The sequence below is a fragment of the Jaculus jaculus genome, chromosome 11 (assembly GCF_020740685.1).
Source record: "Jaculus jaculus isolate mJacJac1 chromosome 11, mJacJac1.mat.Y.cur, whole genome shotgun sequence".
Lineage (NCBI taxonomy): Eukaryota > Metazoa > Chordata > Mammalia > Rodentia > Dipodidae > Jaculus > Jaculus jaculus.
The window spans coordinates 2,637,289-2,655,941 of record NC_059112.1 but is presented as its reverse complement, the minus strand read 5'-3'; the positions used below and the strand labels follow the sequence as shown (position 1 = coordinate 2,655,941).

At 43.0% G+C, this 18,653-nt stretch overlaps 1 protein-coding gene across 10 annotated transcripts in view; it reads right to left on the bottom strand.

The window, feature by feature from the left end:
* Positions 1-4,159, bottom strand: part of Rassf6 (Ras association domain family member 6) — a 42,250-nt gene extending 38,091 nt beyond the window's left edge. For 2 of the 10 annotated variants that reach the window (XM_045161807.1, XM_045161812.1), the window contains exon 1: positions 3,500-3,709. The gene's annotated coding sequence lies outside the window, so the exon portion shown is untranslated. Of the gene's footprint in view, positions 1-3,499; positions 3,712-4,031 lie in introns of those variants that run through there. The other 8 variants (XM_045161808.1, XM_045161814.1, XM_045161813.1 and 5 more) reach the window with 8 other exon arrangements.
* Between the last annotated feature and the right edge of the window lie 14,494 nt (positions 4,160-18,653).

The following is an 18,653-nucleotide window of genomic DNA, read 5'->3' as shown; positions in this document are numbered from 1 at the left end:
CGAGTAACAATTAAAGGTGACTAAAAAAATATACGAAATACCCAGAAAGTATTTTATGGAAGAGCAAGCGAGAATTTTAATAATGAAGTAAGAGTGTATATCAAGGATGATAAACATGGAGTTATGTTTTAAAGGAAATACTGCTCCATCCTGGAAAAGCAATGGAAAATGACAAATATGTGTGCAGTTGATCTCAAAATACTGACTTGGAGCCTGGAAGAAAGGACTCACAGAGCCTTACAAAAGCTCTTAGGGGAAACAAAGCTCTAAGTGATCTATAATATCACCCACCATCCAGCTGCTAACAGAAAGGAAATGTTTAATAGAAAAATGGTTAAGAAACTTGGCCCCACGATTTTTTTTCTGTGAATAACATGCCTCATTTACATATATGATGAGGGCTGCGCGTTGGAGCATCACTTTGTTAGGAGAGAGTGGTTGCAGCTACAAATTGTTTTGAGGTGCAAATAAAAATAGATTTCTGGTTTTATTTTTTGAAAAAGGGTCTCCTGTAGCCAAAACTGGCTTCAAAATTTGCCGTGTGCAGAACTTAGCCTTGAACTCCTAATCCTCCTGCTTCACCTTCCAAGTGTTGAGAGTTCAGGTGTGTATTGTCACACCTGGCTTAAGAAAATTATTTCAACCCTTGAATTCAAGACAAGATGAAACAGGAGGGAGATCAAATAGCTAGACCTCCATTGAGCATGCCATGGCTATCAGGTCACGTGGAATCCCATTTAAATCCAAACCTCTGAAATTCTATTGCGTATTTCCATGGTACTAATATGCATTCCATTCTGTCCAGAGTGCCCTTGGGAAGTGGGGGGGGGGAGGCTGCAGCAGAAGAGGCAAACTGATATGCTAGCCTGAGAGCATCTTGTCCACATCTAGTCTGGGAAGTGGGCAGATTAAGAATTCTGCATCTGAGATTCCAAGAAGCGATTCTACACGTTGATGTTCCAAAGATCCTGGCTCTCCCTTCCTGCTCATCTATGGGTACTGAAAGAATCAACACATTCCCTTTTTGGGCTCCATCTGCTGGGCCCTGGGTCATGACACACTAACACTCCCTCAATGATTTAAGCTACCACATTGCGTTTCACTGCTGGAAACAGTGGTACTAATGTGTTTGAAATCATAATAACTGATAGTTTTGAAAGATACAGATTAATTTTTGGAACAGAATAGCTCTTTCTCACTGTAGACTTTAGTGAAAAGAAAGAGTACCAAGAAGTCCTTTCTTAGGGGCTGAGTTTTCAGGTGACTAATATTTGAATACTTTTAATAAAACTTTTATAAGAAGTTCAAGCATTTCTAAAATCCCTGAATTCCCCATTGACATTGTAATCCTGAGTCTATACAAATAATAGACTGATAGTATTACATGTCTATTTCAGTTAAAATTACAGAAAGTTTCTTCTTTTAGGAAGCTAGAGTAAGGGTTGAGTATAAAACTTTTAATAGCATGTTCTATGTTATGCATGTGTTATACTATTTTAAATATTTGACTTATTTATTTGAGACAGAGACAAAGACAGACAGAAGAGAGACAGAAAGAATGGGCACACAAGGGCATCCAGCCACTGAAAACGAACTCCAGATGCATGTGCCACCTTGTGCATGTGGCTCATGTGCTTCCGGTGGGATCAAACCTAGGTCCTTTGGCTTTGCAGGCAAGTGCCTTAGCCACTAACCCATCTCTCCAGCCCATGTTGCACTATTACTCTCTAATTGATTAAAACATAATAAAATGTGTCACAAAGCATCATACACCTTAGAAATAATGGGCAAACTTATGTATATGCTTAAACAGTTCAACTAGGAAGATTTATGCTCACTTTTGTGGTTAAATAGATTCCCCCAAATAATAAAATATTAAATACAGTTAACTAGACACATCTGATACTGTATTTCATAGAGTCAAATCTCTTGGGAAATAGAAAATAAAATCATTTGAACTCAACAATATATACTCAGCATAGAATGTAAAAAGAATAGTAAATACTAGTGTCATAATTTACTCTAAATCAATTTGATCTTTTTTACAAGCTATATTTCATTAGACACTCAAAGACAACAGCTTGGTAAATTTCCATTAGGTTGGTTTTACAAATGTATTCCCAATTCTTCAGTCCGTATCTAGTTATAAATGCACTGGAAAATGTAATTACAATGATTGTAATGGGGAGGTAATATGATGGAGAATGGAATTTCAAATAGGAAAGTGTGGGGGTGGGGAGGGAGGGAATTACCATGGGATATATTTTATAATCATGGAAAATGTTAATAAAAATTAAAAATTAAAAAAAAAATTTAGAGAAAGAAATCTACCAAAACAATGATGGCCTTCACTTAGGATCAAGTACAAACCATTTAGCAACACTTAAAACGAACAATGGCCAGAAAGGCTCCTCTGAAATGGCATGTGAGAAAATAAAGCTACTTCCTTGTAATGTAAGCGTGAGTTACAGACTGACAAAACATAAGAACCACTCTCTTTTGTTTTTTATTCATAAGCATAAGTGAATGTTAATGTCATTTTAATACAAGCCACTCCCTGTGCGATATAGGGTCTTGGATTATAGGGCTAATTTGATCAGTTATTCAAATGCAATCTCACTTAAGAAAAATAAATGCCATGGGCTCCACAGCATGAGATAAGATGTAACTATTATAAAATTTCAGATATTTGAGAAATAACAGATATAAACATGAACTTTGTGAAGTAAGGGTGAATAACAGATAATTTGCCAGCAGGCACTCTTATTATCTGAAAAGTGGCAAGCAGCCAGGTGACCTCACAGCTACCAGAGGGCAGATGTTTGTCTACATCCACCTGCCCAGTGTCTTGGACCCACTGTCTGGAAACCAGTCTCTCTCAGTGCCTGCAGACTGGGCTGCCCAGCTCAGCTCTGCTCACCCTCTCTGACAGACCGTGTGGCAGAGCGGCTGGGTTCTGGGTGGTAACAGGAGGTGGATTTATGGAATACTTGCTGCTTTTTAAATTCCCACCACAGTCCCCATGTGACAAAGCCTAGTGCCATTTTTAAAATATAAGACAGACTTTAAAGACTTAAGTATGCTAAGTGACTGTGGATGGGGCAAGCTAAGTGGCAGAACCAAGCCTTGAACCTGTGACTCTTTTGTTCCAACAAACCAGAGACTTATCTTAGGGACCTGCATTTCATTACGATTATTCTTCCATCATCTGGTGAGTCTTGATTAAACCCCACATACTTTCCCTGTTGCTTTGTGGAAACATAAGAAACCAGCTGAGCCGTCACTTAAAAAAGTCTTTTCGATCTAATCTTTCAGCACCTCATTCTAAATGTGGGCAGACCGAGAAAGGAGGGCCCATCCTGGGGTCTCGCCTTGGTAAGGGGCGGGATCCAGGCATCCCAGTAAAGGGTGAATGAGGGAGTGGGCTGCCCCTGGTCCGGACGGGATGGACATCCTTCTTCCCGGCCTCTCCTTCCACCTGCACCCTCCCAGAGCTTACCTGGGTCGGGACTAGTCATGCGGAGCAAAGCAAAAGGAACAGGGCGGCGGTTCCAGGCCGCGCTGGCGCTGACCCTGGGCCCCTTCCCCGAGGCAACCCGGGTTGTTTCCGATGCCCGGTCCTCAGCGTCTCCCCGGGGCGCACGAGCTGGGCTCTTTCCTCATCCCCGCGTCCACCTGCTGGTCCCACCGGGACGGTGCTCCCTGGCTGGCCCCCGGGCGGGCGCCGCAGCCGTCACCTGCTCACTCTCCTGCGCCGGGGCGCTGGGCCTCCCGGGGCATGGCCGGGCTGGGCGCCGGCTCGCCGCGCCGTGGGCCTCCGCCAGCCGCGGTTAGTCGCTGCTGCGGGCCGGCGCGGAGGGAGCCTGCGGGAGCCGCTCGGGCGCCCGGCTCTTCTCGGGAGGCTTTACCTTCCCCGCGCAGCCGCCGCCGGGGCGGGCTGTGCGGGGACGCGGGTCGGGGCGGAGTGGCCCGAGGGCCCTCACCGGGTCCGCCGCCCAGCGGCCTGTGGGCAACGACACCACGGGACTCACCTGGTCTGGTCTTCTGTAAAGGTCACCTCTCAGCCGGCGGCTTCTCGGTCCTTTTCCTCGGGCTAAGCCTCCCCCATTCCCGGTAACACCTTTGAGCTCAGCAGGGCGCACCAGAACCGGCCCGGCAACTTGCTGTGCAGACACACCCATGGGCCTGACCACCCTCGAGGCTCGGATTTAATAGGTCTTGGATAGGCACCTTGGCCACCTATATATAGCACATATGTATACGGGCCATATAATGTATATTATACATGTGCACTGTATATTATAGGGGTGATATATAATACGTATGTATTATATCCCCACCTGTGTGATATATAATATATATATGTCATACATATGCATATATATGCTTTTCTTCAGTACCATTAGTTTAAAAAGGAAACTCATGGGACTGTCAGATGATAGATGCTGTGGAAATACAAAACGTTTTACTTGTACACACACTATTTTGGTAAAAAACAAACAAACATCATTGGATGTTTCCTGGGTCATATGTAAGAAATTATTGATAATTTCAAATAATTAATTAATTTTGAGAAGAGAGAGAAAGATGAGGGGAAGGTCGTGCCAGGGCCATAATCACTGCAAATGAACTCCAGATGCATGTGCCCCCTTTGTGGATCTGGTTTACGTGGGTCCTGGAGACTTGAACCTGGGTCCTTTGGCTTTGCAGGCAAATGCCTTAACTGCTAAACCATCTCTCCAGCCCTCTTACGTTGTTTTTATCCCCTCTTCTGCATTGGTCAGTGGATAATTAAATTCACAGGATCACACCTGGAGAAAGAGAGAGAGATCAAAATGGAATCAGGACTAGTTGGGAAGGAGGGCTTTAGCAGAGGGGGTCCTGGAAGGGAGGTCAAGAGAAGGTAGTGGGAGGGGATTATGAGCAAAATACACACATACATGCATATATATATATGTGTGTGTGTGTATATAATATATATATTTATTTATTTATATACACACACACGCATATATATATGGTCTATAAACATGAATTACAATAGGAAAGCCTTTTTTTTTTTCCCAAGTGGCACGCCCTACATCTCTCCAAAGGAATTCAATGTGATTGGCAGCAAGAATTCAGCAGGCAGGTTTGACTTCTGGCATCCTCTCTGCACAAATGCCCAGTAGGCAGAGTGACAGGCAGTAATGTTGGAGTCACAGCCACATGTTTAATACACACGGTACTGTAAGTAAGATTCTACATATGCAAGACATCAATGCTTATTAAACCTGTGCTTCATGAAGACCAGAAATTTCAAGATTGATCATTCTTTGAGAAAGTGGGCTTACCAGAACCCAGTCAGAGTTTACAAAATCTTACGTATGAACAGGTGTAACCTGGTATTGTGTTAGTCTGGTTGTCACGTAGGCTTCATACCTCCTGGTCACTGCTGTGGGCTGACCTTTGGATGGTGACTCACAGGGCCCACGGTGCTGACAACTCCTGAGGGCCGGAAGGCCTTCCTCAACTCCTTGCTCCACCTCACGTCTGGGCTCTGGGGGATCGCTCATTTACTGTCTGGGCTCTGGAGGGTCGCTCATCTACTGTCTGGGCTCTGGGGGGGTCACTCGTTTACTGTCTGGGCTCTGGAGGGTCGATGGTCACTCATTTACTGTCTGGGCCACATTGTTTTGCATTAGTTTAAGTGCAGGTGTCTTTGAGGGTGGTATTCTGATTCCTGACTTCAAACTGGACTCCTTTAGAGGCCAGGGACTCCTCTGGTTTTTAAAATATGTTGTTTTTATATTTTATATTTTATATTGTTTTTATATTTTATATTGTTTTATATTGGGAAAGAAAAATCACCTACAAGTCTGTCTCTGAAATATAATTATTAAAATGAATTTGCTAAATATTTTTATTAACGTGTTATCTAGGGACATCTATGAAGATGCTGTGACACTATATATATTTTTTTTTTTTTTTTTTGAGGTAGGGTCTCACTCTAGTCCAGGCTGACCTGGAATTCACTATGTGACCTCGAACTCACAGCGATCTTCCTACCTCTGCCAGAGTACTGGGATTAAAGGCGTATGCCACCACGCTTGGCTTGACACTCTTGTTTTATAACCTGCTTTTATCACATAAAAACCAGTTACCAGATGTCAACCCAGGTTTTTTTCTCCTGCAATTTTAATTAGCTACAATATATTATGCCGCATGTATAGACCACTATTTATTTAACTTGTTCCTTATTGTAAGAAAGTTATACTGCTAACAACACCGCAGTGAATGTTTATATGTAATTGCACCCAATTGTGGTTATGACTTTAAGATAAATTTTAAAAAGTAAAATGGGAAGAAGAAAGGGAATGCGCATTTAAAAGTTTTTCCCTAAAAAAAAGTTGCCAGTACTATACTTCGAGAGTAATTAAATGAATTGATGTACTTGTTCTAAACATTTAACAAGTTGAACAGTCAAAATAATAATTTCTTTCTTCTTTCTTTTTGAGACATGGTACCACTTGTACGATGTGCTACCCGCAACTGTTAACCCTCTTGCTTCAGCCTTACCCCGCTCAGTGACATAGTATTTTAACACATATTTACTAGCTACTATGAGACTGAGCTCCTTGTAGTTTTGCCATTTCGTCTGTGGTATTGTGTGTTTGCGCTCCAAGTGTGGTCAGATGCTGCTGGTGAACTGGTGTGTTACAGGGCAATTCAGTCTGGCAACATGCAGTGACTGGTGGCAGGATGAAGCCCGATCCCAGCGCTCACTGAGACATACGGTATTTCTCAAACACGCATTGTGGTTAGTATCATCAAGTCAAATAAGTTCCATAAGCCATGAAATCACTCCTGGAAAATAGTCAGTGGTTGTTATAACTTAAAAAAAAAAACAACCGGAAAACAAGTAATTGTCCGTTTTAATACGTGACACAAAGCAGTGGGTCACATGTCAGCTTGCCATAGCCTTACACGTCATCACTATTTGAGACTATGCTTTAAGGCTCAGTGAGGCAGGAAGTTAAAAGGGAAGCAGGTTCTCACTTGTTTCCCAGAACCAGCTACAGGTTCGGTTCCACTGAGTGGATCCGTTAGCCAAATCAAGAGCATTTGGTTACCCACCATGGCTGTGTGCCAATGTTGCACTTGGGTGAGCATCATGTCAGGTTGTTTGCTGCTGAGTAGCTTAGACTACGAGTTGCTTGGACAGATGTTGGTTATTTTCCCCCAACTGCTCATGTAGCACCTTCTGGCACTAGACGAGCTAACTGTCTGGGGACTGACTCTCTTCCAGATTCCAGTCAGGTCACTCCATGTTCTGTACCTGCAGCATACGGTGTCTTCAGCAGTAGGGTCTTACCACTAACCTTTGGTGGGTCATCAAGTGCCAGGCTCCCCCAGTGGGTAGGTAGTGCTGAGGAAGGACCAGGCCCGCTGGTTCCTCCCAAGGGGTTGAGGGAGGGAGGGAGGGAGGGAGGGAGGGAGGGAGGGAGGGAGGGAGGGAGAGGGAGAAACAGGAGATTAAGATTAATCTTCATCATAGCCTGACCCACATTCCCCAACGAGGAGGGTCCCTGCAGAATGGAGAGGACAGGGAGGAGGCTAATGATGGTACCAACATGGCTGTATACACACTGTGTGTACAACTAATAATAATTAAAACAAAAGGTGTTGGGGTGGGGGAGCAGGTGTCTCTGGCAATGAGGGGTCCCAGCTGGGAAATCATCCCAGTGAGGAAGCCACTTTCACAATGAGGCAGTACAGTAAGTTATCTTTCCATTTTGGAAAGCTTAACATAGGTATATTTTACAATTGAGAATTTTTTTTTTGCAACTAAGATTTTAATAAATTACAACTACAACACATTAATTCTCTTGGGAAAATTCCCAGCATTTATGTGGAACTTAAAGAATAAGCATTATTTCTTGTTTCTATTATGGAACACAGAACCGTTTTTCTATGAAAACAAGAACTTTAGAGCTTTGATTAAAATAATTGTGAGGGCTGGAGAGATGGCTCAGCAATTAAAGATGCATCTTTAATTGCAAAGATTTCTGGCCCCATTTGATTCCCTAGTACTAATGTACTGCCAAATGCACAAAGTGGTGCATGTGTATTTGGAGATTGTTTGCAATGTCAAGAGGTCCTTGCACACCCATACTCTCTCTCTCTCAAATAAATAAAAATATTTTGTTAAAAAGAAAAAAAAAACTATAAAAAATATGATACAGGAGAGAAGAATCCCATTGAAAATTCCTCCACAACTTTAATTAAAGCAATGCATCAATGGATGCACACATGATTTTAAACTTTTAGGTAGTTGGTCCATTTATTCTTTTCTAGAGAAAGAGAGAGAGAGAATTGGCACGCTAGGGCCTCAGCCACTGATATTGAACTCCAAGTGCTTGTGCCACCTAGTGGGCATGTGTGACCTTGTGTATGCCCCACCTTTGTGCATCTGGCTAATGTGGGATCTGGAGAGTCGACCATGGGTCCTTAGGCTTTGCAGGCAAGTGCCTTAACGGCTAAGCCATCTCTCCAGCCCAGTTAGTCCATTTTTTATAAGCTGCATCATTAGGCTTCTAGGGCTGAATAATACTCCTGAGTCACTATTCCTGCTTCCTGATTTGTTGTAGTCAGGTGAACAAATTCTGCACAGCAGTTTCCATAAGTTGACCTAGGAAAAATAATCATATTAAGTGAGAAGGGATAAAAATAGCTTTCATGTTGAAAGCATGATTTCCTTCTCTAATAGTTTATTTTTAGTGCGGACCATTTTCAGCACTGAAATGGCCAGCGAGAAAGAAACAGCTTAGTCAATTGCTGAAAAGTCACTGTGTGCCAGCCTGAAGCAGAGATGTCTTACAACCCCTGCCTGCGAGGGGCTAACACTCGGCTGCACGGGGCTTCTCAGCCTGGTCTACCTGGGAACAGGAGACTCCCCGGCACTCCACTACAAATTGACTGACACCAAGAAACACAGGTTACCACTGGATCTGGATGAATCTCAAGAGAGAAAATACATGCGCTCTTTTTACAAGCCAAATGTACTGATTTAAATAAGTAAAAAATTATTTGCAAGTAAATGAAGTGGGCAGGAATCATTTTTTCTCATTCCCAAAGCTACTGCTTTGTAAAATTAGTTGTTAGATACAAAACATAAAGAAATTTAATGGAATATGACAGTTATTGTCATTTTCTTAAATACAGCATTCTGCAAACTTACTTCTTTTTTTTATTTATTTATTTGAGAGCGACAGACACAGAGAGAAAGACAGATAGAGGGAGAGAGAGAATGGGCGCGCCAGGGCTTCCAGCCTCTGCAAATGAACTCCAGACGCGTGCGCCCCCTTGTGCATCTGGCTAACGTGGGACCTGGGGAACCGAGCCTCGAACCGGGGTCCTTAGGCTTCACAGGCAAGCGCTTAACCGCTAAGCCATCTCTCCAGCCCCAAACTTACTTCTTTATTGATTTGCTTTTGGCATTTTTAAATTTTACGTATACTTTGCTAGTGAAGCAAATGAACATATCTATCTGTTTAGATTTACCTGGATTTTGCCTGTCAAGAGCAGCTTAAATAATTTTTGATAAAATTCCAAATATAAGAAATGCAATTTTATGAACTATAATCTTCATGCTGTACAAAATGTAATGGGCTGTTTGGGGCTCAGGAAAGTCCTTGAACCCTAAACCCTAGGTCTGCATCTACTTTTAATCAAAAAATTAACTAAAAGACTGAGAAAGATAATTATTAAGTTATTATGTTTATTTAGGGAAATACAAAGCCAAGGAAAAGCACACACTACAGATCCCACATGGGGGACCACCATGGAAAGAAAAGAGAGAAAAGAAAATTTAAGGAGCTCTTGCCCTGTGGGGAGCTGGAGGGGATAAGTAGGCCATGTGGAGAGTAAGGGCTAAGGGGCTTTCCCCTAGGCTCAGACCCTGCAGGGGTGTGGGGAGGAAGGGGTGGGGGGAGGGAGACTCACCCACAGCTGGTTCCCACTTGGTCAGAGAGCGGGGCCCTCCCCTGGCAAAGGTATTTATAACCTTATAGAGTGGGCTGTCTTCCAGCTCAGGTGAACCAGAGGAACAGCTGGTTGATTGGGGCTAGGGGCTGTCTCAGGAAGAGGCCAGCACCAAGTTCCAGGGGCTGATCTTGACTAACCACAGTGTTTTTAAATGCTATGAAAGACCTCCCTCCCAGGAGGGGCTCAGCTGTTTGTGACAAAACAGATCTAGGGAAGTAGGCAAGAGATAAGAAGTCCGGTCATCTTTGATTTCTAACAAGTGCAAACTTTTCTGTCTTTCTACTTTCCGGAGCCCAGTCACCCTAACTGCCTACCCCATCTCAATAAGAGCTCTGAACTCTTTAGGCTTGTTTTGTTTTGTACTACCGTTGTTACCTTGTATCATTCAACGTATTTGACTCTCTTTCATATGGGTAATTATTTTTGTTTTCTGTCTCCTTATTTTGATCTATCGCTTTTAGATTCCCTTATTAGTGAGAATGCACAGTGGTGTTTTTTCTGGGGTCTCAGTTATTGCATGTACTATAATGCCCTTCAAGCCCTTCCATACTCAAGGTGGAATGATTTTTTTATACATGTGTGTGACATTTTCTTTTTTTGGTTTTCTTTTTTTTGAGGTAAGGTCTCACTCTAGCCCAGGCTGACCTGGAATTCACTATGTAGTCCCAGGCTGGCCTCGAACTCACAGCGATCCTCCTACCTCTGCCTCCAAGTGCTGGGATTAAAGGCGTGCGCCACCACAGCAGGCATGTATGTCACATTTTCTTTATTCATTGGCTGATCAGTGGGGGTGCCCGTGTGTCTATGATAACACGTGGCTTTCTTTGTCACGTGCGAATCCATATCCAGAAGAGGGATCACAGGGGCACAAGGAAGTTCAATTTTTCCTTTCCTTTTCTTTTTGACTTTTTATTTTATTTTATTTATTTATTTATTTATTTTTTGAGGTAAGGTCTTGCTCTAGCCCAGGCTGACCTGGAATTCACTCTGTAGTCTCAGGGTGGCCTTGAACTCATGGCAATCCTTCTACTTCTGCTTCCCAACTGCTGGGATTAAGGGCATGCACCACCAAACCCTGCTTCAACTTTTCCTTTCTCTAGGAACCTCTGTTTACTATAATGTCTGTAACAATCTATGATCTCATCAACAGTGTACTACTAGCCTTTCTTCTTTTCTTTCTCCATAGGCTTGCTAACATTTGTTGTCTATTTGTTTTTTATGTATTATTTTATTTATTTATTTGACACCGACAGACAGAGAAAGAGGCAGGGAGAGAGAGAGAGAGAGAGAGAGAGAGAGAGAGAGAGAGAGGGAGAGAGAGAGAGGGAGGGAGAGAATGGGTGCGCCAGGGCCTCCAGCCACTGCCAACGAACTCCAGACGCATGTGCCCCCATGTGCATCTGGCTAACGTGGGTCCTGGGGAGTCAAGCCTCAAACCGGGGTCCTTAGGCTTCACAGGCAAGTGCTTAACCGCTAAGCCATCTCTCCAGCCCCATGTTGTCTACTCTTTTCTCAATCATCATGCCAGTGGGTGTGAGATGCTACTGCAGAGTGATTTTAGGTTTGATTTTTTTTGTTCATTGATGACTATTGACTCATGACAAATACCTTTTTATGAATGTTGGTCATTTTTATGTCTTCTTTTGAAGAGAAATGTCTGTTCATGTTCCTAATCCATTTCTCAACTGAATTATTTTTCTGCTATGGAGTTGTCATAAATAGTTCTTTATACCTTTAGGATATTAACCACATATCAGATATATACTTTGCAAGTATCTTTCTAGTCTATAGATTGCCTTTGAGTTTTGTTGATTGTTTCCTCTGCTATGCAGAGCATTTTTTTTTTTTTTAAATTTGTTCTTGCTTTTGTAGCCTGGGAGGTGGGTGTGAACTACAAAATAATCATGGCCAAAACCCATGCAGAGGATCTCTTATTCTGTGTTTTATTCCAGTAGTGTTATAGTCTCGGGTCTTACACTTCAGATTTCAGTCCATTTTGATGGGTAGGTTAGGATTCAATTTCACTTCTTTTGCATAAGAAAATCCATTTGTTTCTATTCATTGAAGAAGTTACCCTTTCTCACTGTGTCTTCTTGGTGCTTTTGTCAAAAGCTAATTGATCATATGCATTTTGACTATTTCTGAGCTCTTTATTCTATTGGTTGATGTCTGTATTTATATACTGTTCTGATTACTGTAAATATATATCATATATATATATATATATATATATTTTTTTTTTTTTCTTTCAGTTTTTTGAGGTAGGATCTCTCTCTAGCCCAGGCTGACCTGGAATTCACTATGGAGTCTCAGGGTGGCCTCGAACTCACAGCGATCCTCCTACCTCTGCCTCCCGAGTACTGGGACTAAAGGTGTGTGCCACCATGCCTACTTTATATAATATAATTTTAAATCACTAAATGTGAGGCCTCAAATTATGTTATTCTCTTTCAGATTTTTTTTTGATATTCAGGTTTTTTGTTGTTATTGTTGTTCCATACAAATTTTAGGATTTTTTTCTGTGCCTGTGAAGGATGCCAATGTAGTTTTGATGAGGATTGCATTAAAACTGTATACTTATTTTGATAGTAAAATACACAATTAAATTATTCAAATTAATTCTTTCCATTAATTTTTGTCTTCATTAGTCAATATCTAATATTTTATCTCCTTGATTAAATCCATTCAAAAGTACTTTGCCTTTTATAATGCTATTTTTTAAAATTTCTCTTTCATCTAGGTTGTTTCTTGCATATAAAAGTGCTAGTGAATTTTACATGATCTTTATCCTCCAAGTTTACTGAATTATTAGTTATGACAGATTTTGGCGGAATCTTTGGGTTTGTTATATATGTGGACGTGTCATCTGCAGACAGTTACACCTTTTCCTTTCTGATTTGGGTACCTTTACTTACTCTTGCTTGATTATTCTTCAACATCACTTTTTTTGCTTTGGTTTTTAAAAAGAAATTTTGTTTATTTTTACTTATTTATTTGAGAGTGACAGAGAGAGAAAGAGAGCGAGAAAGAATGGGCCCATGAGGGCCTCTAGCCACTGCAAATGAACTCCAGACGCGTGCGCATCTGGTATATGTGCATACTGGGGAATTAAGCCTCGAATCAGGGTTTTTAGGCTTCACAGACAAGTGCTTAACTGCTAAGCCATCTCTCTAGCCCTACTTTGGTTTTTTGAGGCAGGGTCTCACTCTAGCCCAGGTGGACCTGGAACTCACTATGTAGTCTCAGGGTGGCCTTGAACTCCAGGTCTCCTACCTTTGCCTCTCAAGTGCTGGGATTAAAGGCATGTACCATCATGCCTGGATTTTTATTTCCTTTATTTTGCAACCATTGAACACAGTTTGTCCATATCAAAATGTATACTTTTTCAATAGGGTGTTTTCATGGTATAAGGTACAGTTCACATAAAAATACCTTCATACAAGTATATAATGTACACCCCACATCTCTTTCCTGCTCCTGGTCTCTCCTCATCCTCCAATTAGTCCTCTTTTCTCCCCTAGACAGTTTTATTTCTACTTTTATGTCATATATACATACTATTTTATCTCTCTATGTAAAATCTAGGAGCCACAGATGGAAAAAATATACAATTGTGTTTCTGAGACTGGCTTGCTTTGCCTAATGTTAAATCCCTTTTTTTTATAAACAACATACTCTATTTTCTTCATGGGTGAAAAATTCCATTGCACACATATACCTCACATTTCTCTTTAGCCATCCCTGTTGGCAGACACCCACGCTGATTCCCTATCTTGGCTGTGTGGACAGTTCTGCAAAAGGCATTGCTGTGCAGGTATTGGTGGTATGCAGACAAGAGTGGTATAGTTGGGTCATATGAAAGCAGGTTAGGAGCAAGGTAGACTTTTCCTGGTAGGCAGTTAGCTAGGGACTGGCTCGCGGGAACATGGACACCACTTTGCCTGTTCTGGCAAGACTACAACCATGTCTGATCCAGTCTCACCTAAGCTGGCTGCAGGCAGCATCTCCCCCAGCACTTCCCGCTTCTTCAGACTTCCACGCGGCTGCTCCTTTACATTCCCGCTGGGAGAGCACGCGGTTCTACTGTCATTATTGTTTTAAACTATCTTAAATTTATTTTATTACTATTAGAAAGTGTATTTATTATTATGTTGTTAATTTTGTTCTCTGATAGCTGGTGAGCTTTGGACATTTTTTTTTTCATGTTTCTTGGCCATTTTTATTTCAGGTGGTATCAATTCTCTAATATTTTTCTTTTGCAACATGTTTTTTTCTATCTTAAGTCCTTTGCACTTCCATATGAAATTATGGGCTGCTAATTCCTACAAAAGACTTGGTGGGATGTTGATTGGGATTGAGTTATGCAATGTATCAATTTGGGGGAGAATTGAGCTCTCAATGTTGCTTACTTTTCTAACAGTATAGTGTAGCTCTCCAGAGATTTGTTTCTGCGGTGATCTTAGATCCTGTCTAGTCAAGTTGACAATCAATATTAGCATGATGCTGGGTTTTAAATTTGAAGTTGGTTTCTCTTCCTGAAGTAACAGGGCTATGTTGGGGGGAGCACACAACCATTTAAAAGTATTGGCCTTCGGAGCGAGACAGAACTGGGTCTGACTATTAGCTTAGTAATGTAGGAAAGTGAGGCAATCTGTATTGCTGAACTTATGCCCGGCTCCTGGGTGGCAATAGTGTCTTATATGACAGCCAGCAAAGGACACAGAGCATCAAGCTGGAGGCCTACATGTGACAATGACACTAGGGGATGCACAGTCACTCACTGAAACAAGTTACCCACGGAAGCGTGCATCGAGGGAGACGGAAGAAAAGCCACTGTCGTCCAAAAGAGAGCAGAATGTGCAAAAAACCTGTGTCAGGAAGGCACACACATCAAGAATGCGGGCAGGGGGACGGCTCGGTGGGTAAAGCCTACTCCGCAAGCCTGCAGATCAGGGTTTGGATCCCCAGCACCCACATAAAGCCAGGTGCGCAGTGGCGCAAGTTTCTGTAAGCACGGTACCCTAAGGCGATGGAAGCAGGGCCCAGTGATTTGCAAACTCACAGGTTCGGCTAGCCTGGCCTGCTCAGTGGCAAGCAAGGAGAGCCAGCCTGTCTGTCACAGACAGGTGTAAGGAGCGAACCGTACTTCGAGGTTTGCTCTCTGACCCTCAGGTGTGCGGTGGCGTGTGTGCACCCCCTACCCACCCACAGGTAAGAATAAAAAGGAGGAAGGAAGCCAAAGGAGTTTGTAGAACCCTTCATGTCCCTGTGTAGAAAGCAGGGCTAACACGACATAGGACTATTTACGGATTATAAGAGGACCTGATCCTGTCCTAACAAGAGCAGCTGCTCATTAGATGGTGACTAGAGTTATTATTATGTTAACATTGCAGAGGTCAAAAACATTTAATTGCATGCAATGCCCACGAAGAGCCCTGAATATTCTCAGCTTTACATCTTAAGCGCCCTGCCCCCTCGAGGCTGACTCCGCTGGCCGGTGGCGGGGTGGGGTCGGCTGGGCGGGTAGACAGCGCTTCTGAATCTTGGCTGGCGCGGAAGCCTGCCAGGCGCGAAGAGCTGTGCTGCCGGGAGTCACTGGGAGGAAGGAGGAATTTGCTGAAGCAACCCCAGACTTGTCTGGGAGCGGGACATCCCCCCCACCCGCCCACACCTCCGCCCTGGCTGTCCTTTTCCATCCTGCAGGCAAAACTCCCAAGTTCCCAGCACGTTCCTGCAAGCCTGCAAGCCAAGGTCTGAGCGAGGAAGCCGCCTGGAGCAATCGTCCTCAGCAGTGTCAGCGGGTCCACCCGAACCGCGGGTCGTCCTGGCCTCACCTGCCGGGGCCTTTCCCTCCGACCCCGGGAGAGGCGCTCCAGCCTCCGCCCGAGCCGGGCTGAGCACCGGGACCGGGCGGAGCAGAGCCATCCCGGCGTCCTGCGGTCGTGTGCGGATTACACGGACCGCGAAGCCTTTCTTCACTCGCGGTCGACATGTGTGCAAGCTATTGTTGTGATACCTGGCCCCTTCCCGCGAATGCACGCGCACGCACACGCACGCGCACGCACACACAGAAATATTTTTATGCTCTTGATAACAGGCTGTGAATATTCAGGGCTCTTCATGGGCATTGCTTACAATTAACTGTCTCCGAATTCAGCGAGAGTTTCTTTCAAATGTTATCAAGGACAATAGACAAAGGGAAGAACAGTATTTAACTGACCCAGCATCTTCCTAGAGACCAGCACTGCTGTTTCCCAATAGCCAAACCACGAGGGAGAAAGGAGGAAGAACCCAGTTTCCCCTGAGCCTAACCTGCTGGCTTTTTATCAAAGTCCAACTGACCTGAGGGGAGGAAAACACCCAAGTTCAGACCCCCCCCCTTCTCCCCAGCCATCCTGTTTTGCTGAGGGAGGGGAGAGAGCGGATGAGCATCAAATGACATCACAGAAACGCACCTCCGGACGATGACGCCAGGTAGTGTTTGAGAATTGATTACTAAGCCGAGGCTTCTAGTGCAAGAAATAAAATTATGTAAGCACAGGTTAAAAAATTGCCAAGAATCCAAATCCTAAGAAAGACTAAAACAGCAATGCTGTGCATCCAAAACACTCTACCAGAAACAGGAATACTTAATGGGTCTTCAGTACATTGGGCCTGGCTGAAGAGGGAATCTCTGGAGAAAGTGAGTCCATGTCACTGGGAGCTCCCTCCTGAAAAGCAAAACAACCACAGAAGATTGTCTCTGGGAGATGCCATAGAATATTCAAGATCTGTGGGACAACTGCATAAGGTGTGGATGATATACACATGAGAAAAGACTAGGAAGGAAAGGAAATACAGGAAATTTTTGAAGCATCAAATGAGTATTTCCTCAATTACTATGCGATTTAACCACGTAGTCAGGAAGCTCAGAAAATACCAGGCAAGATAAACACCGAAAGCTGTTCCTGGTCTGTTGTCTCTTAAAAACACACAGGCAAAGAGTTAGATACCTCACCTAGCGGAGCTGAGACACGGGATGCATTCAATGCTGAGTGAAACGCTTCTTCCCTCCTGTAATTCCTCAATTTACTGGCAAGTCTTTGCCCAGTAAAAATCCAGGATTCTCTATCGACTATCTTAGTAGATGAAATAGGGACTGAATTTCTGATGGAACTGCTGAGTTCTCATTATCGTGTGTGTGTGTGTGTGTGTGTGTGTGTGTGTGTGTGTGTAAAAGTGGCTGACAGTCTGAACCTGATTCAGGCTGATTTAAAAACTTTTCAAATATTCAGAAAAGTTACAAAACTTTTATAGTGGGACCTACACATTTCCTTCTTGGATTGCCTAAATAACACTTATTTCTTTTCTTAAAATCACATATGAATCCATCTTTCTAGCTATCTGTTCTTCATTAAATTATTTTTAAAGACTTATTTCAAAGTCAATTCATCAGTCAGATTACTACATCCCAAACAATTTTACAGGCATATGATAACTTTAATTGGAGTTAACTATTTATGAACAAATATTAATTTTTTCCCTTATGAGGTGTACTTTACATAGAGTGAAACATCGTAAATGTTCCATTGGATAAGTTTTGACAAAATGCACATACTGGAGCAAAGCAAGCCCTTATCAAGAAACAAGTTACCACCATGTGGGAAGCTTTTCACATCCTTCTTTCCTCCCTTCCTGCTGAGTGCCCCTGCAGAGGAGACCCTGTGGCCACACAGATCAGCTTAGCCCCGTCATGTACCTCACATAAAAGGAATCACAGGGTGTGAATTCTTTTGTGTTTGGTGTCTTTAATTCATTATCATTTCAGTGGCCTTCATTCATGTTGGTACCATGGTTACTATGTTCCTTTTTATTACTGAGTCATAATCCATGGTCTTCACTGTAGTTCATTACTTTCTTATTGATGGAAACTTGGATTACTTTCAAATTTTGGTAATTACCAAGATAGCAGCTCTGAACAACTTTGTAAAATTTATAAATGGATGTCCTAAAAACTGTTCTTTTTTCCCCACCCCAACTATTACCTTTATATGCATGACTTTTGCAAACTCCACCGAGGAGTTTGATGTGTAATTTCTTTCTTTTTTTGGTGGGGGGAGTTTGAGGTAGGGTTTCCACTCTAGTCCAGGCTGATCTGGAATTCACTCTGTATTCTCAGGGTGGCCTCAAACTTGCTTCGATCCTCCTACCTCTGCCTCCCGAGTGCTGGGATTAAAGGTATGTGCCACCATACCTGGCTCTTGATGTGTAATTCCTGGTGCCTTAGACAAAATATTCTGAGCTGATGGGAAGGAAGGATTTATTTCAGCTTGTAATCTTGAAGGGAAATTTCATCACAGTGGGGAAAGACAGCATGACATTCCTGAGAAGAACAGCTGGGTCCACGTCAAAGGAAAGGATGTAGTCAAATACTGGGCTGGGAGCTGGACTATATTACCCAAAAGTCTGCCCACCCCCTCAGAAACACACCTCCAGCAAGGCTCTACTTGCCAAAGGCCCCACAGTTTTTCTAAGTTTCCACCAGCTGGGGACCGAGTATTCAAAACACACTAGTCTTCTGAAGGACACTTTCATTCAAACCACCACAAGTTCATTCAGTGACTCCAGATAATAAAAGGCCAGCAACC